Source organism: Cicer arietinum, chromosome 2, assembly GCF_000331145.2.
Source record: "Cicer arietinum cultivar CDC Frontier isolate Library 1 chromosome 2, Cicar.CDCFrontier_v2.0, whole genome shotgun sequence".
NCBI lineage: Eukaryota > Viridiplantae > Streptophyta > Magnoliopsida > Fabales > Fabaceae > Cicer > Cicer arietinum.
The window spans coordinates 39520719-39545401 of NC_021161.2; the positions used below are offsets into that span (position 1 = coordinate 39520719).

General features: G+C 32.0%; 1 long non-coding RNA gene and 1 other non-coding gene across 2 annotated transcripts; one reads left to right on the top strand and one right to left on the bottom strand.

Moving 5' to 3' along the window:
* The first annotated feature begins 10011 nt into the window (after positions 1-10011).
* On the top strand, positions 10012-10766 carry LOC140919241 (uncharacterized). The gene is made up of 2 exons (XR_012161818.1): positions 10012-10182; positions 10452-10766. It is a non-coding gene; the product is annotated as an uncharacterized lncRNA (long non-coding RNA).
* Positions 10767-13501: 2735 nt separating this feature from the next.
* Positions 13502-13572, bottom strand: TRNAC-GCA (transfer RNA cysteine (anticodon GCA)). Its single transcript has one exon. It is a non-coding gene; the product is annotated as a tRNA-Cys (tRNA).
* Between the last annotated feature and the right edge of the window lie 11111 nt (positions 13573-24683).

A 24683-nucleotide genomic window follows, 5' to 3' on the forward strand; every position in this document is an offset into this window, starting at 1 on the left:
GGGACAGCTTCGAAAGAAGCTTGATGACAAGAGTGAACTGTTGTTGCTTGTCGGATATCATCCTACCGGAGGCTACAAGTTGTTTGATGTGAGTAGCAAGAAGATCGTAATAAGCCGAGATGTGATCGTGGATGAGATACAGCAGTTTGACAGCAGAAAAACTGCCATATCAGCTTGGGAAATCGATTTGCCAATCGATTTATGCCAAAATCCTGGAGCTACTGGAGAAGTGCCAATCGATTCACCAATCGATTTTCTACAGAAAAATCAGTCTGGAGAGGTGGAAATCGATTTACCAATCGATTTGGGTCGAAATCCTGGAGCTACTGGAGAAGTGCCAATCGATTCACCAATTGATTTTCTACAGAAAAATCAGTCTGGAGAGGTGGAAATCGATTTACCAATCGATTTGGGTCGAAATCCTGGAGCTACTGGAGAAGTGCCAATCGATTCACCAATTGATTTTCTACAGAAAAATCAGTCTGGAGAGGTGGAAATCGATTTACCAATCGATTTGGGTCGAAATCCTGGAGCTACTGGAGAAGTGCCAATCGATTTGCAACAGAAAAATCAGTCTGGGGAGGTGGAAATCGATTTGCCAATCGATTGTCTGCAGAAAAATCTGAATTTTTAGCATGCTGAAGGTGCTGTACAGCAACCTTTCAGAACCGAAAGAGGTGAATCAAGTAGACGATCAACAAGGCGAAGAGGATTGGCTCAAAGACTCCGTGATTGTGAATTGTTCCAAGATAGCGAGATCAACAATGAGGGTGATCTTATTCATTTCGCTCTAATGGCCGAATCCGAACCGGTGAATACGGAGGAGGCATTAAGCGATCCAAAGAGGATATGTGCTATGAAGGAAGAACTGGAATCAATTGAAGGGAACAATACATGGATGTTGGTTGATTTACCAAAAGGTAAAAAGGGTATTGGTGTGAAAAGTACTCTTGGTTGTGGAAGTGACATGGGCAGAAGTTGCGAATTACTTGGATACACCGACTCCAATTGGTGCGGAGATAAGGACGATCGGAAATCAACGGCCGGTTATGTTTTTTATGTTCGGAGGGGCACCAATCTCTTGGTGTTCTAAAAAGGAGCCGGTGGTTGCTCTCTCTTATATATATATATATATATACCCCAATTAAAAGTCTAAAAACCTCTAGGAAAGGAAACACAAGAAGCATAAGCTAATAAGGCATGAAAAATAAAAATAGGAGGAATAAAAAATCCTAAGATTGCAAGTTCAAACTCAAACCATGTTTTTTCCAAACATCAACAACTTAATTGAGTCAAATTATTTCAACTAAATTATCATACACCTATTAAGAGACTCCACAAGAGATTGGATTGGATGAGTGTTGTTGCGCAGTTATCCCGAAGTATCATAATGCTAGTGTTAGAATTAGAGTACACCTGAATCTGACAAAAACCTCTACTCCATGCAATCTTCAAGCCATAGAGAATATCCCATAATTATGCCTCAAGAACTGAACAAGAATGGAGAGTTGCTGCAAGAAGCCAAAAGACATTGCTCGTAATTAGAGATGTCAATTTCACAAATCTACTAATTATTGGTCTCAACTTAAATATTGGAAAGACCAAAAAAATTTAATAGTTTAAAAGGTCACCAAAAATAAAGTCCTTAAAATTTAGTGGGATTAGTGGGACCTATGACTCCACATTTTCGAAAAAAATCAATATTTTTTTTGAAACAAATTTTGAATTTCTTTTCTCAAAATTTTTAGATAAAAAAAATTTGATTTTTTTCGATAAAAAAATATTTACAAACTTTTTTTGCGATATTTTTTTGTTCGAGAAAAATAAAATTGATTTTTTTAAGAAAAAGAATTTTTTGATTTTGCTCACAATTTTTCAAGAAAAAAATCATTTAAAAAATTTTCCGATAAAAAATATTTTAGATTTTTCAAGAGAAATTTTTTTAATATTTTTTTCGAGAAAAATAAATTTCAAATTTTTTTTAAAAAAGTATTTCATTTAACAAAATATTAACCCTATAAACTTCCTCGCTTAGGCCCACAAAAAATAATAAAATAATAAATTGAAACTTTAAAAAATTTATTTTAATAGAGAATATAATATTAATGATTTAGTAGGAAATTTTTGAAAGAGAACTTTTGATTTAGAAACATTATTGACAATTCTCCTCGTAATACACCCATCAACATCACTAGTGTTATGCTCGCCTAGAGGTCGATGAATAGTAAGGTGAATATATGAAACCTCTTGTTTGCTTTTATAGATCGACAAACTAGAAGTATACCAAAGATTCCAAAACACCTTTTCATTCATACTCCTCCAAATCACCTTTTCAGTTGAGGCATTGCATAAAGGACACACATCACTGTATGTTATCTTTCATTCTAACCCAATTTCCATTTGTTAATAAGGACTCATGGCAAAGCTTCCACGTAAAACATTCAAACTTATGAAGACCCTTCTAGCGTCAAATTACTCAAAAAATACGATTCGATAAATGGTTATTAGACTCGAAAATGGCATTATAAACAAATGATAAAAAAAAGACACTATCACTCGTTAACTTCCAAACTAAAATATATTCACCAAAATTTTATTGAGCTTGACTCGTCAACTTCCAACCTAAAATATATTCACCAAAACTTTATTGAGCTTGAGGAGAGTAAATAATAAAATCCATTATATAAAATAGAAGAATATGTACAATATCATGCAACGTAACTCACTCGTACTAAGTACAGAAGAAGAAAATTGTTGTTAGTTCAAACTTACACTCTAACACATTAAATATCTATAACCTTTTATCATAATATTTATAAAAATAACTTGATAGCGTAATATTTTATAATTATATAGAAAGCATAAAATGGAAACCAAAAATAATAATTTTTAAATCAATTATATAGAAAAAAAACTCTAGTACGGGATGGAAACATAAGGATAAGAGTAATGCAAAAACCTCATTACAATATTTTTAACCCAACCAATGCAACAAATAAAAAAGCATAATTTCATCAAAAAGAAATTAATTGAGTAGTATAATAGTTATTATTATTAGTTTTTTGAATAAGTATAATAGTTATTAATGGTATGCAATAAGTTCCAAGATATACAGGAAGAAAATGAAATGAAACCCACGCACGTGACTTGCACGTTTACAGGAGATCTAAAAAATTCTTAGATAGATTTGATCCATGCGTTGTATTAAATCCTCACACCCGAAACAAACCGTTCCATACAAACACACAATAATTCAAATTTCAAATTCCAAATTCATTATCTCCAATTCCATAGCAATGACAATGAAAGAAAGCCCCAACTCATCCAACTCATCCAAATCAACCCCAACCAAACCCCACCATCATCGGTATCTAAAACCAGGAGCACTTGCAAAACTCAGAGACTCAAAAATCACCGCAAGAAACTACGCTACTTCGATAAGAATCGACAACATGTATTTATCTCAACTATCATCATCATCACCAACAACATCCGATTCTTCTCCTATCCAAAATGAAGAGATACAACAAAATCACGACAATATGGTTCCTTCCTTTGATTCTCATGTTAGTTTCATTAACCGCCCTGTTTGTATTGCAAGGAAGAAACTCTTTGCCGTTCCCCCCGTTTTTACTCCTCACACCGACACTTACCCGTTTTAGGTTTCCGTCATGTAACGGTTTTCAAGTTGGTTACTAACTCCAAACGGAAATTAGTTATTGTCTTCTGTGTACTTTTTTAGTTTTTAATTTCTTCTTTGTAATTTTTGTTGTATGTGTGCACTGAATATTAATGTATAGGATGCATATTAAATTGTGATATAATATATGAGTGTGGTGAAATATTTGTTATTATTCAATGGTGGATATGAATCGCATCTTTTACGATTGAAATCTGATTAATTATTTATTAGACCGTCGAAATTTTACCTATGTTGTTAATGAATTAAAGGCAGCAGAAATAATTCAGCCAAATGAAATAGATAATACACTTATGAGTAAAAGATTTAATTTATATAGTCTTTTACATATTAATCACAATTATTCGATATTAAAAAATATTTAATTTGTATAATAATCAATGTTAAAGTAATAGACATAAATTGTTGTGATGTGTTAATAGTATATAATATTTTATATTGGCAAGTCATATAAATTTATAAATAAAAAGTAAAATAAATAATATACAAATTTTAAAAATATTTGTTATTTACATAATTTCATTTAAAAGATTATTCACGTTACTTAAATTATGTTTCTACACAGTCATGGATTGGTTCTTGGAAATAATAAATAAACAAATAAAAATAGCATTACTTGTAAAAGAAGTTTTGATAAATTCAAGTTTGTTCAAGCAATAGAGTTTGTGTAAGATCCTAGTTTTTCTTCACTCATTCAATATTTCTTTTTTCTTCTTTATCTCTATTTCTAAAATATTATTACCATATCACATTTGTCATATCACTCTCTATTTCTCTCAAGAAATATATTGAATGTGAGTGTCTATCAAATATTTTTGTTTTAAAAATATGATGTTTAAATTTTTTTATCATCACACATTAATATTACACGAAGCAATGAAAATGATAGAAATGATACTTTAATAAGTATACACTGTGAATATAAAAATATTTTACATTGATATTTAACCATAGTCATTGATCATATATTTAATGAAACACTAGGAAGAGAAATAGAGTAGGTAACTAATTAACATCATGCAACTTGGCATAAAATGAAAAAAGGAGAACCAACTCTTATCAACATGTTTTTTGCCAAACAAATATGATTACCATTTGTCGATAGTGTCTCTATTCCGCTAATTGTTTTGACTTTTTGGGGTCCTATTCTCAATCATAGATACGTTCTAACCATCGTTGACAATAAAAATGGGTTTACTTACCTTACATTATTTGAAATTCCACTTTCTTCTTTTTTTCTTTTTTTAAATTTTGATTATGTTATGTTTTATGCTATTTATTCAACAAATTTGATTGATTGATACGAGTTGATTTTCTGTTACGATAAATGGTTACTGGAATGAGTTCAAATGAAAAAGAAAAAAATATCTGTTGATAAATGAATTTGAATGTGTTGACTAGTAGTTATCAAATCTTGCTGGATAATCTGATTTAGTCTTGTAGTCCAAATAATTCCGTACCATGATGTATCTGGAATGGTATATAGTTGAACACAAACATCACCACCTTTTGGGAGTGGCTCGGGCCTTAATTTTTCAATCTCAACCACCAGTATGTTGTTAGGGTCATGTTGTTTCTCATGCATCACATATCATTAATAGGCTATAACCAACAAAGGTCTTAAGTCATACTTCTCTTTTTCAACTACAAAGGATCTAGACTTCCATGCATGCAGCTCCAATTGACATCATCAGAGGCTTCTATGATTCAACTACTGGGTTCTATTTATTCATTGGCAGTTCATTAGTCTCTTGAAAAAGCAAGAAACAACCACGGTTTCTCGTTCTTCTCGGTGACTTCCACAACAAACCAACCATCCAAAGTTTTTATCTACTGTGATAATAAGTTTTCTCTTGACAAACAAAACATGTAGAGATTGACTCCCACGTTATCCGTGACAAACTTCATGTTGGAGTTCTACACCTTTTATTAGTATAGTTGACTTTTTTCCTCTCTTATCGACTCTCTATATATAATAGTCATATTTTGTACTTTGGAGTATTAAGGCTAAGTTTGGATTGATGGGATTAGATGGATTGGAATAAATTAATAATCCATTGTTTGAATGTTAAAAAAGGATGAAATGCAGTAGAACATGCGTGAAAGTATTTCATCCTATTCCATCACTTTTGTTACCCTTCAATTTCGACATGCAATCACTTTTTGTTTTTCATTTCATCTTAAAATATCCAAACAATGGAGCAGATATTTTATTTCATTATACTCTTCTCCATTCTACTTTGTTCTACTCTGCTCTATTCCACTTATTTTAAAATAATCAAATATAGTCTAAGGATAATAATAATAATAATAATAATAATAATAATAAATAAATAAAACAACAATAATGTAGTATTATTTAGAAATTTTTTCTATCGACTACTTTATGTTTCTACTCTCTACTTAACACAATAAACTTTTAAATATGCATTGGAAATTGAAAGTGATAATTTTTTAGGATAACTTTTGCATATACAAATATAACAATTATTTTAAAATAGAGAACGTATTAAATACCAACTGACACATCATTTAAAAGTTCGTATGACTGTAACTGAACTTTGATTAATTTAACCATATAGTAAGAGTATAAATAGAATTCCTTTTTTGTTTTAAGATTCTTTTTTGTTTTAAGATTCTCACCTCGATGTCCAGTTGAAATTTATCAATTGATTTCTATTTATATTACAAGTTAGATTCTATCTGTTTGTTTTGTTGCAAATTCCAATTGGAGTCTAAAATTTCCTCTTTTCATAAAAGATATTTGATTTTATTTATAGACATTATTAAGTAAAATTTCATGTCATTCATTAAAGTAAAAAAGAAATAAAAATTCCATTATTGCTAAATCGATTCATGTGAGTTAGATGAAGAATCGCAGCAAATCGTGGAATATTTTCTATAAAAGAAATGGAGAAATTGAAAATGCTTTGCGTTGAGAATGAAGGAATGTCTACACTACCTGGATTGAATCAAATACAATTTGAAGGGTTTTCTAGATTTATTGATCGGGGTTTAATAGAAGAACTTTTAAAGTTTCCAAAAATAGAATATACAAATCAAGAAATTGAATTTCAGTTATTTGTGGAAACATATCAATTGATTTTCAATTAAAAAAAAATTTCTATTCTATTTCCATTCTAAGAAAAATAAAATTATTTCTTTTTGGTAAGTCCCGACGGATACAAATTCAATCACAATCAAAAAAATATCAAATGATTTCGTGTGTGAAATGGAATAAAAGTTACAAAAAATCTCATTTCTAACAAGAATACCTTTTTTTCGTCCAAACCTTTACCTTAAACTAAAAAAAAAAGAAGAAAACAAAAAAAAGGAATTTTGGATGCATAGTCTTTTATTTTTATTTCTATTTAGTATGGATAAAAGACATTCCTATGTTATACTATTTACTTCTCGACGATGAATTGATTTGATAGCTCAGATATTGTTATTTGTGATATTGATCCGATTTTATATCATTGAGATAAAATTTATACCATTGAATTTACCGACGAAAGATTTATCATTTCCATGGGATTAAATTCCAAAGTATTTATTAGAAATTAAAAAGAAAGAAAACATAGAGATTATGGATGTAAATATTCTCGCATTTATAGCTACTGCACTCTTCATTCTAGTTCCTACTACCTTTTTACTTATAATTTACGTAAAAACTGTAAGTCAAAGTGACTAATTTTACTTAAACATTACTTTTTATTTTTTATCAATACAATAATAATGATTGAAAAAAGGATTTCCATTTCGTATCTTAGTTTTAAATCAAATGATCAGACTACAATCAACATAACTCTATGAAATCCATATAGTATGGTAGAAATAAATAAAATCTATTTCTTTCTACTATACTATCTATATATGGTAAAAGTAGAAAGTATTATTCTATTGTTTTTTACTTATTCTATATAAAAAAAAGTTTAATTTGGATCAATCTTTAATCTGGACCAATCTATAAATAGATTTTGATATCTATAAAAATATATGGAATTTCGATTCCATAGAGTCTATATTTTTTCTTTGTTTTATCTCATCGTTTTTTTTATTGGCTCCAATCAATTCGAAATAATAATAATAAAAAAAAAATTCTTATTTTTCTGATTTTAATTTTTAGATTTCTCATTCTTTGCAGAATCCCGGTAAATAATAAATTAACGTAATCGTTTTTGTATTCCAAAAAATGGATAGATTAAATTATGGACAGATCATACGACGATTCGATAAAAAAACTTTTTCATATTTTGAAAATATTTGTGGTAACCGGTTCATCGAAATAGAAATCTTTAAACGAATTTGGTTGAAGTAGAAATCCATTTTCAATTATTTGTATTCCCTTTACTTTCAAAATAGGAAGATGGAAACAGTTCAAATATTTGTTTGATTTAAAGAGTATTTTCAATATTATACATAGAATACATCACTTGAATAAAGTAGAATTTTAAAATGCAGATAGAATTGCATTTCATTAATGAGTATTAATAAAATAACTAAATTCAATAGTTAAAAAATTCCAGAACCCTGTTATCAAACAATTCAGACAGTTTGATCCCTTAACTCAATTAGTAGTACCCTTAGAGTCCACTTCTTCCCCATACTACAAGGGAAAGGGAAAATATAAAAACTACCATTAAAGCAGCCCAAGCAAGACTTACTATATCCATGTAAATGTAGTCTCCTATCTCTATCAATATGAACGAATTATCTCATTATTGTTCACTAATTTTTCTTGTATTATTCTCTTTGTTTTTTCACTAAAAATCGGATAATATCTTATAATAATAGTGGAATCGCTAGTACATAGTCAAAAAAAGATTCTCTCATAACACTATTGATGAAACATCCAATTAGAACATCTAACAAGTTCTTATCTTATTTCTAGTAGAATTAAAAAACATTAAACATAAAAATAAAAAATAAAATATATCCTTGGAAGTAGTAAGGGAATGAATCTTACTAATGGGTAGGAAGACAAATAAGTATTAGATAATATTATTATATATTAGTAGTAAGGGTATTTTAGATATTTTCTATTTTCCTCTATATATACTCATTGTAACCCTATTAACTTCAGTTTTGGTTTATTATATGATATGAAACCCTAGAGTGGTTGTTTTCTCTTCTTCCTCTTTCTTCCTCCTTTCATTGTTAACAGACTAAACCGTAAACCTCTATCAATCGGCATGACTTAATCTCATTCCTATGAGTAACTCTTTCAAATTCTTTAAGAGATCATATATATACTTATCCTATTTCGTCTTATTCCTTGTATACTATTTTTCTTGTTCTTCTAAATCCTTTGATGGAATATATTACCTTTTTATTCCGAAATCCCTTTCAAATCTTCAACGGTCGGATCGACGAAACGACGTCTGGAGAGGGAGAAATCGTGCTCGCACAACACCAGGTTATTCTTAATTTATTTTCTCTCAGTGATTGTGTTTGTCGTATTTTTCTGTCATTATTTGTTATGGCTGGTGTTAAGGATGATTCTCTTCAAGCTGTTAGTGTTCACCTCAATGGACAAAATTACTCTTATTGGAGTTATGTGATGAAAATTTTTTTGATTGGAAAAGATATGTGGGGTTTTGTTGATGGAACTTCTGTTAAGCCTACAGATAAAAAGGATGAAACTCAATATGCAAAAGATCTGAAAACATGAAATGTTAGTAATTCAAAAATTATTACTTGGATTAATAATTCTGTTGAGTTGTCTATAGGAGTACAACTAGCAAAATATGATACTGCTAAAGAGATTTGGGATCACTTGAAACGTTTGTATGTTCAGTCTAACTTTGCAAAACGTTATCAGTTAGAAAGTGATATTAGAGCCCTTAAGCAGAGCAGTATGACCATTCAGGAATTCTATTCGGCAATGACTAATCTGTGGGATCAATTGGCTCTTATGGAATCACCTGAGTTGAAAGCTGTCAAAGCATACATTGATCAAAGAGAGGAGCAACGTCTGGTTTGGTTTCTAATGGCTCTTCGTGATGATTTTGAGGGCCTTCGTGGGGGTATTTTGCATCGTTCCCCCCTTCCTAATGTTGAATCAGTAGTTAGTGAATTGTTGGCAGAAGAAATCAGACTTAAGACTCATTCTGGTATGTTAAATAAGGAAATTCTCTCAGCTCCTCCATCTGTTTTTGTTGCTCCTGTTCAAAAAAAAACATCTCAAGGGAGAGTTGGGCTTGGTAATGATGAATGTGCATTCTGCAAACAAAAAGGTCATTGGAAAGCACGTTGTCCGAAATTGGGGAGAACACATAAGAAGAATTTTAGGGGGCCATCATCCAATGTTGTTGCTTCTGCTCCTCCTACCATTGACTCTAGTTCTGGTTCTGTATACTCATCTGAGAGTGCTTCCCAAATATCTGATATTGCAGAACAACTTCAAAGACTTCTTGCCACTCAATCACATGCCATGTCTGCCACCTCTTCTAAAGGTTTGAACTCCTCTGGTATGTCAGGTATATCTCCTTCCATATGGATTCTTGATTCTGGAGCATCTCATCATATGACATACGATGATAAATCTTTTGTGTCTGTGAAACCTGCCTCGTCTGTGTCGGTTATAACTCCTATGCCACTAGCAGGCATTGGTTCTGTCTCCACACCTAACTTGTCTCTTTCTAATGTTTATTATATTCCTAATCTTACTTTGAGTCTTGCTTCTGTTAGTCAAATATGTGATTTCGGTTATTCGGTTACGTTTTCTTCCACTTCTTGTTGTGTGCAGGATCCACATTCTGGGAGGCTGATTGGGACAGGCCATAGACAGGGGGGACTTTACGTTTTGGATGAACTACGACTCCCAGATACTGCAGCCTCAACAACTACTGCTGACTTATTATCTAGTTTTCGCTTGAATTCATTATCTTCTAGTTTTTATTTATGGCATTCTCGCCTTGGACATGTTTCTGCTTCTAGATTAAAATATTTGGCTTCTACTGGAGCCTTAGGAAAGTTAAAACCCTGTGATATCTCAGATTGTTGTGGTTGTAAACTTGCTAAATTTCCAGCTTTACCGTTTAGTAAAAGTGTTTCCGTTTCATATGCGCCTTTTGATTTAGTTCACTCTGATGTTTGGGGTCCATCACCGGTGCTCACCAAAGGTGGATCTAGATATTATGTTTCGTTTATTGATGATTACACTCGTTATTGTTGGGTTTATCTTATGAAAAATCGGTCTGAATTTTTTGACATTTATCATATATTTCGTGCAATGGTCAAAACTCAACATAATTCTGTTATAAAGTGTTTTCGTTGTGATTTAGGTGGTGAATATACCTCTAATAAATTTTCTGAATTACTTGCTTATGATGGCACTCGCCACCAAACATCTTGTACTGATACTCCTCAACAAAATGGAGTTGCTGAAAGGAAACATCGTCACATTATAGAGACTGCTCGTTCCCTTTTGTTGTCCGCTTCAGTTCCTAGTGAGTTTTGGGGAGAAGCAGTTCTTACTGCTGTTCATGCTATTAATAGAATTCCATCCTCTATCATATCAGGTTTGTCTCCCTTTGAAAAATTATATGCTTCTACCCCTGATTACTATTCTTTGAAAGTTTTTGGTTCTACTTGTTTTGTTCTTCGCCCTCAAGTAGAGCGCAGTAAGTTGTCTTCTCGTTCAGCCATGTGTGTTTTTCTTGGTTATGGGGATGGTCAAAAGGGTTATCGTTGTTATGATCCTCATGCAAGAAAACTTTATGTATCTCGTAATGTTGTTTTTCTTGAGCACATTCCTTTTTACTCTGTTTCCTCTGATTCGCAGATTACTAAGAGTTCTGAACTAACCCATATTGATCCGTTTGGTCCTAATGATAGCGCTTCTAGTGATTGTAATGTTGAGAATTGCAGGACAAATACTACTACTCCACATGATGACATCCCTCTTGTCCCCCCGGCTGTCCAACCACCTCCTGCGATTGTTGATCCTCCTCGTTACCCTTCTCGTCAACGTAAGTCTACTCAGTTACCTGATTTTGTCTATTCAACTTACTCAGCTTCGTTTGCTTCTTTCTTAACCTCTATTCACAGTTTGTCTGAGCCCTCTTCCTATAAAGAGGCTGTTCTTGATCCTCTTTGGCAGCAGGCTATGGCAGAAGAACTATCTGCATTGCACAAAACCAACACTTGGGAATTAGTACCTCTTCCTCCTGGAAAACGTGCTATTGGGTCTCGTTGGGTATACAAGATCAAAACTAAGTCTGATGGGTCAGTTGAGCGCTACAAAGCACGTCTTGTTGCTAAGGGTTTCTCTCAACAATATGGTATGGATTATGAAGAAACTTTTGCTCCTGTAGCCAAGATGACCACTATTCGTACTCTTATTGCAGTTGCATCTATTCGTCAATGGCATATTTCCCAAATGGATGTCAAAAATGCCTTTTTAAATGGTGAGCTTCATGAAGAAGTCTATATGGTCCCTCCACAAGGAGTTTCTCATGATCCAGGGGAAGTATGTAAGTTAAAAAAGGCTCTATATGGTCTTAAACAAGCTCCTCGAGCTTGGTTTGAGAAATTCTCTACTGTGATCACTTCTCTTGGTTTTCGCTCTAGTGAACATGATTCTGCATTGTTTATAAGGTCCACCACTCATGGTCGCATTATACTTTCTCTATATGTTGATGATATGATTATTACAGGTGATGATGTTAGTGGAATTAATGAGTTGAAATTGCAGTTAGCCAAACAGTTTGAGATGAAGGACTTGGGAACTCTTCGCTATTTCTTGGGGATTGAAGTTGCCTACTCTCCTAGAGGCTACCTTCTTTCTCAATCCAAGTACATTGCCAACATTCTTGATCAGGCTCGTCTTTCTGATACTAGAGCAGCAGATACTCCTCTTGAGTTGAATGTAAAATATGCTCCCTCGGATGGTGTTCCTTTACCAGATTCCACTTTGTATCGTACTTTGGTTGGCAGCTTAGTGTATCTTACGATTACCAGACCTGACATTGCTTATGCTGTTCATGTTGTTAGTCAGTTTGTTGTCTCCCCCACTACAGTACATTGGGCAGCAGTTCTTCGGATTCTTCGTTATCTTCGAGGAACTCAATTTCAAAGTCTTCTCTTTCCATCGTCATCCTCATTGAAGTTACGAGCTTATTCTGATGCTGATTGGGCTGGTGATACCACTGATCGTAAATCCACCACAGGGTTTTGTATCTTTCTTGGAGACTCTCTTATTTCTTGGAAGAGTAAGAAACAAGACATTGTCTCTCGCTCTTCTACAGAAGCTGAATATCGTGCTATGGCATCCACTACCGCTGAAATAATTTGGTTGCGTTGGCTTTTGTCTGATATGGGTATCTCTCTTGCTGAGCCAACTCCGATGCACTGTGATAACAAGAGTGCTATTCAAATTGCTCACAACTCGGTCTTTCATGAACGCACCAAACACATTGAGATTGATTGTCATTTTACTCGTCATCATCTTCAGGCACCTATGTTTTATTTTCCTCGCCATTTGATTAAAGTAAAAAATATCGAATCAAGATCGATTCCTATGCATACTCATACTCTATATTTGCATCTCTTATTTCCATTTGATCTAATCCTTATTGTCTCCCGATTCGTTCTCTAAATCAATTGTAGAACTTTTTCTGAAATTCTTTCACTAGTAGAGATTACCAAAAATAAATAATTTTATTTTTCTTAGAATGGAAATAGAATAGAAAATATTTTTTAATTGGATTAAATTAAAATGAAATTCATGATAATAAAAAAAAGTTTTATGTATCAACAAAACGAAATAAACTTGTTTTGATTCTCTTGTCGATCAGGCGACACCCAGATTTGAACTGGGGAAAAAGGAGTTGCAGTCCCCCACCTTACCACTCGGCCATGCCGCCAAAATGATACAAGAAAAAATATAAGAGAATACCCCTCTCCTCTGAAAAAAATCAAATAAAGGTGTTCTAAACTTTTTTTTTATGTGTTTGTATCTTAAATTCCATTTTCTTGAATTCCCTTTTTCTATTGAAAAAACAAACGTATACCTTTCAAAATGGGACAAATTATAAGTCCTAACGTAAAATTTCTAAATTAATACATAGATCCAGACCAATAGAAGAAAGACGATTGTGCTTGATTCAATAACATTTTTTTGCATCTATAATAGATATAATAGATAGTACATTCAAACACTCGTCTGCTCAAATAAGTGGCTTTTGAAGAAGTGTGAGAGGTATAATGGAGTAAAAAATCCATACCTTTTATTTTGACCAAATAGCTTTAATGTAGAGTCGATTAGATTCGAAAGAGACAGATACATTTATGTTTGGCAGTAGGGATGGCAACAAAATCCGCACCTGCGGGTATCCACTCGAACCCACTTGATTTGGACGGGGAAAATCTACTTTAATTGGGTGCGGGTGCAGATTTTCCTCGACACTAAAATTTGGGGGCGGGGACGGGTTTGATGGTGGTCATATCCACCCCACAAGTAATATTATTGTAATTTTTAAATTTTATATACATATACATATTGAATATATTTAGTATTTTTTTAAATATTAAAAATTATAATTTTATCTCTATAGAAAATATTTTTTAATTTTATTATTATTTAATAATTATTATTTTATTATAATAAATATGACTTTGAAATCTATAATTTCATATATATGAGTGGGTATGGGTGCGAGTGGAGAAATCCAAACCCCCGTTGCAGGCGGGGATGGGGTTTAAATTTTACATCCGCTATAAAACGGGTGCAGGTGCAGGTTTTCCCCGATTAACTGGGTGCGGGTGTGGAGGAGGCGAAACCCTCCCCCGCCCAGTGGCCATGTCTATTTGGCGGATTATGCACTCCGATTGTTGTTGGAACATAAGTATGTTATTGTGTGAATTTAAAAAATTTGTTCAAGTCCCACATTGGAAAGAAATATTTTTTGTAAATTCAAGTGGAAAGAAACATGTTTCTTAAATTCAAATCCCACATTGGAAATAAATTTTTTTTTTTTGAAGTCCCACCTTAGAAAATTCTCATATTTTGAGTAGTATTCAACTCTTGCAAATATTAAAGTCTCACATTGGTTAGAAAGCATATGTGAGTTTGCTTCCATCACTATATAATGAGTTTCAAACTATTGTAAAAAGTACACCAAAATTGGATGCATTTCCCAACTTTATCTTTTCTCCCTTTTATATTATGTTTTCGAGCCACTTCTCCCCTTTCTGTCCATTCGATATTTATGAGCGGTTTCGTACCGTTGTCCCTTCGGTTTTTAGAACGGTTGTTATGCCGTAGTCCCTTCGGTTTTTAGAGCGGTTGTTATGTCATAGTCCATTCGGTTTTCAGAGTGGTTGTTATGTCGTAGCCTATTCGGTTTTTAGATCGATGTCGTAGCGGTTATTATGTCGTAGTCACTTTGTTTTTTTTGTTTTTTTGAGCGGTTATGCCGCAGTTATGAATGGTCATAGTACCATATTGAGAGTGACTTTAATCGTCATAGAGAGTGGCTTTAACTCCCATATTGAGGGTGTAATTCTAGAACAATTTTCTACGGTGCAGTGAAATTCTGATACAATGAATCTGAGATGTTTTATCTTGGGGACTTCGTGGTTGATAGTCTGTCTTGCCCAATTTGGGCAGTGCCGCGAAACATCTTAAAGAGAGCGACCTAGTCCGCGACTCAACTCAGTAATATCTTCGGTGGCATAAATTGTGTTTTTAAATAGTTTTCTAAAACTCAAAAATAATAATTTTAAGACGTTTCTTTATGCCATGTCAACCGAAGAGATTATTGGATTTGGTTCTGTTGCCTCTGATTTCGATAAAATGTTTCAGTTTGAAGCAAACAGAAAAGGATAAGAAAGCTGAAGAATTAACCTATTGGAGAATAATGATAAGAATTTTATTCTTAATGGAATTGTTGATGATCTATATATTTATTACAGTTCCAGCAATACTGCTAGAGATGTTTGAGATATTCTGAGTAAGTAAGTTGTGAGCTGCTACCCAGAGTATTAGATGACCGATGACAGATCCGTGGAGGCACACTTCCGTAAAATTCAGAAGATAACTCATGAGATCATCTATTAAGGTACGTCACTCATGACATATTTAAATTAAATATTGAAATTTAATGTCTCTTTATGTTTGAATGTTGAAATCAATAAAATGTCTCTTTTTGCATATATGTTATGTGATTTTAATTTTTGACATGCTATACTATCTGATGTGAACATATTTAATTTCAAAATTAAGTAACTTAGGTTTAATTCCAAAGTTATTGTTCAATGATTTTGAAAAATGTGATTTTTGCAGTCAAGCTAAAATAACAAAGAGTTCACATAAGATTGTAGTTAGAGAATTCGAGTATTTAGATTTATTACTCTTTGATATATGTGAACTTGATGAGATGTTAACAAGAAATGAAAAATAAAACTGAATTGTTGACGTGTTTGTCGAAGGGTTTTGCACCAATAGGGGACATTATTTGATACTTACAGGATGTTTTTGCTATGATGTATTTAGGATGTTATATCTTGATTTCAAGTATATAACTTGGTTGTTGATTCTTAGTATGGGATTGTTTGTTATTCTCGACACTCCTCTTTAGATTGTGAGTCGTTGCGAAAGAGAATCCTCCTGAAACAACCATAGCTGACATGAAGTCCTCCTACAAGCTAAGGAGAAGATTAGCCTTTAAAGACATCATTGTCAGGAAAGTATTGTTTCGGAGAATTCCGCACGTGACGAACATGGACACTGGTAAGCCACGAGCAACTCCTTTTTCCTTTTGTCTGACAATGGCAAGAAGAGTTGTGCCTTGTTCTTCCATAAGGAGAAGAATTTTGGGCACAAGAAGTGTACTGTTTCAACTACCTTTTTTGTATAACCAGCTCGATTCCATCCTTTAGGTGGATACAGCTGTCAATGTTGCGGTTGTTGCATTAGTGGAAACTGCAATATTTTTTTTGTCGACTCTTGTCTTGGGAGAATGTGTTGTGGGGGTGTAGGCAAGGAATCTTATCAGAGGTCTTGTTAACATTGACATGGATGAACTCACATTGTTTGCATCATCAGAACTATTGCTTGTCGGTGTAGTCATACTTTTGTCGTGCGTTTATCTACGTTTATCGAGAGTGTACTTTAAATTTACAACTATCTTGTTTGTTAAATGCATTAAAGTCACATAATTAAACTATATGCCAAATAAATATAATCAATTCAAACAACTCCCAACAGGCGTGTAATGTTGATTTTAAATGAATATTTGACAAGTTAAAAAATAGATTGACTTTTTTAAGGATGAACATATTTGACTTTTCAATTTCAGAACACTTTGGGTGAATGAACCAATTTACCAAACTTAATTTCGGAGTATAAAGTGCAATAGATAATGAGATGGGTGAGATTATGTAAAATAGTGATTTTAATGAAATAATTAGATGATGAAAAAGTCTTTAGTAAAAGTAAAGATGCAAGTTAAATACTGTATCATGAAATGCATATGGAATGCAATGGTTTATGAATGGAATAATTTGTGAACTTGGGAGAAATCCAAGAAATCCAAGAACACAAGGTGTACAAAGCATATTTTCATAAGATGAGTTTAGTTATAATAAAACGACTTGTGGTACGATTTTTGCAGAAATGTAAATGAAGAAGATATCATAATCGAGGAATTAAAGGACTAAAAAGTAAACAAATAAAAAAATTGCAAGAAATGAAATGACATAATCTAAATTTCACATAGAATCAATAATTGTTTACAATTAGATTTAGATGTATGATAATTGATCAACCAACCCTTAAAACAAAGCCTTCAACACCTATTTATATATAAAAAATAATCCTAACGGCTAGTGGTGTCGAAATGACCCACGTCACTAGTCTAGTATCTACTACATTTGATGCATCCTCAAATAGTATCAAATTTAAACACTTTGACGTGTGTTTCTGGTTTTCATTTTTTGGTGTTGTCGACTTGGCTTCTCATGTCAAAAAAAAAAAAAAAAAAATCTTTTTCTCGAATTTTACTAAGTCTTCAAGCCTTGATTGTCTCACTTTTTATTCGGATTTTGCACTCTTTGACGCTCATTAAATTTATCACTCAACAAGTCCTTGCTTCTTGAGGGATCTCTCATCCCGCCTTCGTTCTAGCAAGGTTTCCACATGGGTTTAGAGGAGGAAGCCTTATCTTGTTTTCATCTCTAAAAATTCCATGGGTTAATATCGTATTTGTTTTGAGCATAGGTATTGACTTGGGCCATGATGTTGGAACCAATTTGGTTTTACATTTAGAGTTTTGATGTTAATAAAAGTATTTTATGAAAACAATATAGTTGACTTCAAAGAGTTTGAAAGAAGATTCATGTTTTTGAAGAAAATCTAATGTCTGGAGTTTAGTGCATTTTTCTCCTCTTTTGAATCCGAATTTGGTTTTTGTGTCTTCATGAAAGTTGTAGCTATGGATCCTAGCTTTCATGTGCATTTGGTTTGACTCCAATTCGACATCTACAACTGCAAATATGACTGCAATACTCCACATAGGTCATGTTGATTTTTCACCAAAATTCAGCATTGCACTAAAACAAAGTAACAACGTAAAACCAAAAAAAAAAAAAATACTACTTAATCAAGGAAATAAGAACATAAACATTTTATTAAATCAAAGAACTAAAATTAACAAAATATATCAAATAACTCTTTAAATTAACTAATGAATAAAATATAACTAAGACTAAAAACAATGAAAAATGTGCATATGATGATCAAGAGTCATCAGGTTGTTAGGTTGTTATGAGAAGACTTGACTTGTAGGGTCAAGGTGGTTAGTTCCTCAAAAGTATGAGGTTGTCAGGCTGTTTGGGAAGACTTGGCTTGTAGGGTCAAGGTGATTAGTTCCTCAAAAGTCTGGGGTTGTTAGGTTGTTTGGGAAGACTAGCTTGGAGGGTCGGGTGTTTTGTAATTCAAAGTATTTGAATTAATAGATTAAAGCCTTCTAAATGAAGGGACTAGATGTAGCCAAGTAAGTGGTGAACCAAGATAAAGTTATTTTTACTGCTTCTGAATCTGATTGCTTATTATCTAAGTAATTCATAAAAATCAACCAATCTTCATCAAATTAGCAAAAAGTTAACAACTTTATCAAACACAATTCAACCATCTTTCTCATGTTTTCACCTTCACATTAAGTCGTTCAATTTCCTATGATTTTTAAGATTGATATTGTCGGTGAACCTGCAACTCTCTAAGAGTCACTCTTTCAACAAAAACATTTTCATCTTGTTTCTTCTTCTCATACGAGAACGACTTCTTTCTTAAAGTGTTATATGTACTTTAACTGGGGCTCATCCTAGCCCTATACTATGATCGACAACTTAAATATAGTCTTCAGTTGCTTTCGAGAAGTGGTGAAATTGATGGTGAATTATCTGCAAAGTTCCCCCACGAGTCCATGAAATTTCTCCAAAGGCTCTTGTACCATGTCATTCATCTTTCTTTAGATTGAATGTGAAAATCTACATATGGTTGGTCATTGGGCTTCGTGGTATTCGAGTATGGCCTCAATTTTTAGGAGGTTCTCATATGGGTTGATGGTCTCATCTTAGCTGTCCATATAAGGAAGCTTTTTCGATAACTTTGGAATAAGGAAATTATGCCCCCTTGCATTGAAAGCCCCTCCAATTTAATGGTTTGCTTCCACATCTCAACATGAGAGGGAACACAATGTGGTTGTGAACTTGGTGATTGGTGACGGGGACACTTCCATGGTTGGGAGGATCTGGGTGAATAGCGATAACAAATTAGAGTTAGGAACTTGCTTGACGAATGTCGATGACGTTTAGGTGTGGGAGTCATTTCGTGGACAATTCTAAGAGATAGTAAGTCGCTACAACGAGGATGCACTGATTGTTCATATTGTTCAAGGGAGTGTCTTTCTACTAAACCGTGCAGAGTCTCCATCTCCATTACGATGATGGTAGGAATAACTATTTGTTGAAGTAACAATGTCAATTTACAAGAAAGGGGATTTTAATTGTAAATTCACCCTTTTAAAAATTCTTGTTAAAAAATTAAGAAAATAACTCAAGATTGATCTTGGTTGTGAAAACAGAAAACGGAGAACGTTATTGGTTTTAACCAAAAAATGGAGAACGTTCTTGGTTAGTTAAAATCAGCAATTCAGTTTATGTATTTAACTGGATAATCAATCAGACTGAAAGTAAATAGATAAGGGAAGATATATATCACACAAGAATATATCTTAGTTCACCCAACTCGGGCTATGTCCAGTCCTCACAACTGAGAGATTTTTCACTAAGTGTTTAAAACAAATAACCTTCTTGGTTTTTGCAACACCTAGCTCAGATCAACCTTGATCTGTTACAAAATTAAAACATTTCCTCCCCGAAAGGAGTTCAATCAGGTCACCTATCAACCTTGATAGGATTTCTTACAATCTACCCAAACTATACTGAACTCTTATAGTTCAAGAATGAAGAAATCCTGGAGAATGATGTCAATCTATTGGAGAATTATGTTGAAAATTCTGGAGACTGATGATCATTCTAGAGACTAGTTTGATCATTCTTGAGATTGGTCTAATCATTCTGGAGACTGATCTGATCATTCTATAGACTGATGATCATTCTAGAGACTGATGAGAACTTTCTGCAAATTGATGTTATCATTATGGAGATTGATGTTGAACATGCTGGAGAATGATGATGAACTTCTGCAAAATGTTTATTGAAAATTCTGGAGATTGATGATCAATTTGGAGACTTAGTCTTTGAACATCCTGGAGATTGGTAATCAATCTGGAGGTTCAGTCTTGATCATTATGAATATCTTCACGAACAATCTGGATGTCTTGTACAATTCAAGATTGTTTAACTTTGTTGATAATCAAGCTGGAGAATGTTTAGACTTGCTTGAACTTGCTTGATTCAGGACCTTTTCTCTTTGTGATTTGAGTAGTTTCTTTAAATTTGATCATCTCAGTTTGTTCATTGCCAAGTGTTGATGATATAGATGTAAAATTCAGAGGCTAAAACTTCTTTTAACTAGTGGAGATTGATTGATTTTGGAGTTGTGATGATCATTATTGAAACTGGAGAACATTCTCCGTTTTCCAGATTTTGTTAAGAATGTTCTCCATTCTTGTCTATTCAGTTTTTTACTTTTTTATGCTGATCTCTTTGTTTTATTTAAATCCTATCTTTAAACTAATACACTCTAAAGCAAAAGTTAAATTAACATAACATTTAGAATCATAATTAACATTCTTAATTAATTTTTTGTTTGTTTTCATCAAAACATTAAATTGAGATTTTGTCTCAACATTTGCTAGTTCTCCACCCTTCATAAACAAATGTTTTACTTTGTGATCATTTGTGACTAGTTCCACACCAAGGTGATGAGATCATTATCGGTTGCTTCATTGTTTTGGAGTAAGGCAAGCACGACGATGGGTTCGACAATGTTGGTCGTTGGAGTGCGAGATATGGATGTCGTGTTCCAGTCTCCATATTGTTATATGGTATGTTGAACGGTATTACCAAACTTTTCTTGACACTGTTTCACTTGTTGTTTCCAACCATCGGGATAAAGGTTCACAGAGAATTGTGAATGGAATGAGGTTTTAGTATTATGGAAAATATGTTTCTCACAAACAACACAAATTATTTGGACTAGATCGAGAAGGATGGTTGAGCTTGATTACGAATATTTCTTTATCCCTAAGGTGAGTTGGTATCTGTAAACACTCAAACCCTCAAGTAAATGGCTATTTGAAGATTGTGAAAGGTATAGTGGAGTAGAAAATGTGTACCATTTATTGTGATTGCATGAATAGATGTTTATATAGAGAGTTGATTGGGTCAAAAAGAGGCGTGCAATGTTATCAAAATTGAGTTTTAATACGTAAAAACCTACGTTGTTAGGTGCCAAAAATGCAGTGGATTTAACTCAGTAGTAGATTCAAATTTTGATAAATTCGTACTAGAGACCAAATTAATGAACATGGGTTCGCGATTTAAGAGTAAATTCAGGTGAATTTGATCGGCATAGTGTTTTTACCGTAATTTTAAAATTAGGCCTAATGTTTGAAGTCCAACTTTATAAAACCAACTTTTCAGTCTTCTCCGACATGTTTTGTCTTCTCACTTCAGTGTATTCAACAAACTCCTCTTTTGATATCGTACTTATCTTTTTAATGTCACCGTGAAGGACGACTAACGGTGGGTCGCAAGCTGCATCTCTTACCACATGTGATTTACTTATGTCTTTTTTAATTTGGTGGTATAATTAATTTAGTTTGATTTGATACAAGTTTATGTCATTAGAAAAAATATATTTTTTTAATTGATTTTTATTATTAAGACATATTTTTGTGACACATATACAAATTTATACGATTAATCACTTTGAATACTTCATTAACTACTAAAATGAAAATCATTAACCGTTTATTTAACATATATTTCATTGATCACTAAAATACAAAACATTAACCCTTTTAAAGTAATGCGATGTATTGGTTAAAGAAGTACTCTAAAATAGTTAGTATGATATATTTTAGTAGTTAATGAGATATATATTTAAAAAGTGGTTAATGATAAATATTTAATGATTAATAAAGTATTCAAAATAATTAATGATACAAATTTTTATATTGTGTTAAAAAAGTATTTTTAATTTAAAAAAGAATATTTATTTATCTTTAAAAAAAATATGAAAAATATACCGTATGTATACACACACAAGGTGTCTATATTAAAAGTTATGTTGTAATAAGAGAACGCAAGAAAAATAACTTCATATCTAGAAATACTTGCGCCTACCTTAGATGCACCACCATAAAAAATAAAAAGTTAATGCATCAGCATAAAACCACATGCCAATTTACTCCCAAGTATCCATCTTTTGTCCTTGTTCATGTCCCAGTCCAACTACTACACTGCAAAATATGTTCCAAAAACATTTACGGTGAACTACTCAACTTAATGTCGGTCATTGCTTATAAATGCTTCCGCTCTTTTGCAACCAATTATTTACCCCTTCCTTTCAGATTATTTTCTGTTTTAACAATTTTATAGATTAAAATCAATTTTAATTTTGACTTTCTATTTTGAGACTTAAATTTTAGTTTTCAATTTCATGTGAGTTTCAATTTTAAATTAAATTTCAAAATGATCAGAGTAGAGGTAGGAAAACGAAAGGAGAGTGGAATTGAAAAAGTTAAATGAAAATAAAAGCTGAAAAGAAAAAAAATAATTTTGTGGTTTTATGTTTTGGGCTAAAATCCTTTTGAAATAAGGGACTAAAACTAAGTCAACTATGTTTTATTCAAATATGTTTTGTTTTCAAAATGAAAAAAAAAATCACAAATACTCCACGGACCTTAATTAATTAATTTGGGCTGCTTTCAATATACTCCCTCTCAAGAATTTTTTTTGTTTGGTATAAACTCTATAAAAGATAAATTATAGTATCTATTATTTTAATACGTGATATATCATAGATATTATTTAAAAATTGTTTAAAATTTTAATGACGACCAATATAAACAACTATTTTATAGTAATAGAAATTTATCGTCCTCCATATTGTCATGAACTCGTGATACAAAAAATAATTTGATTGACTATCTTTTCATGAAAATAAGAAAAACATATAAATCTTTTAAAATTAAATTTCTCAGGCTGTTGTCTCACATGCAAAGATGAAGAGTACCATGAATTCAATTATTTTTAAACATTCATCAACAATGTACTATATATTGTGTTGTTCCACCAAAACACTTATTCCCTCTTAATTCCACTTTTTTTTAATAATTTCAAAGGGCCAAAGCCCCTAAAAAGAGGAAAACAAACAAAGATTTTGGGATAAAATTCCACCACAATATGAATTGACATAATCCAAAATTAAAGGAGGATTATAATCGAAAACAACTCTAAAATCCCTTAGTTAATCCATGAGACTCTAAATATCAACTGACAACTCTAAAATGAGGATGAGCATTAGAGCACCTCATTTGAATCAAGAACAACAAATAGAGAATTTGATTCAATAAGAGCTTAAGAAAAATATTTATCTATTACGAGAACAAATTATCCTCAGTTTTATTTTGAAAAAGTATCTCATTTCGACTCTTCCAAATCGACATCAGTTTTATATGCTTTTGTTTTTCATTTATATGTATTGAATCTAAAATATCATTTTGTAAATATATATATATATATATATATATATATATATATATATATGTGTGTGTGTATGTATGTATATATATATATATATATTAATCCAAAAAAACTATACAACCCTTATTATTATGAGTTTTTAGGCATATATATATTTTATTCCAAATTTGTTGAATTTATTTCTGATATTCCAAAACACATAAAATATTAATTAAAAATTCATTTCAAAAAACAATAAATATATCTAACAATTTGATAAAAGACTTATATTTAGATGTATACTATTTCATCAAAAAGTGATTATATTTAGATATATACTATTTAGATATATACTATTTTATACTAATATTTAAAAAAAAATACTTGTTTATAATGAAACATTATGAGACCTACACCAATTGCCAGGTTACTTGGCCATAAATATCTACTTCCCTCATCACTCAAAACCTTAAATTTCAAAATTCATTTTTGGTTAGGGTGACCACATTATCAGTTTTGATCAAATTTATGATTTGAATTAAAATAATTTTATCAATTTGAGTGAGATAAATATTCAAACTTTACCATAAAATTCAAATAAACTTAATCTAATAAAAAATTGGTCAATTTGAACCAAATCAACACACAATAAAATAAAATATTTTAAATATTCAAAAAATTATACAATCAATAAATTCAATAATTAAATTATAACTCTCGTATCATTACTCTCAAATAGTTGAATATTTTTTTATAACTAAATAATTAAATTCAAATGATGAATAATTTTGTATTAAAAACCCAACAATTAAGAGAACCT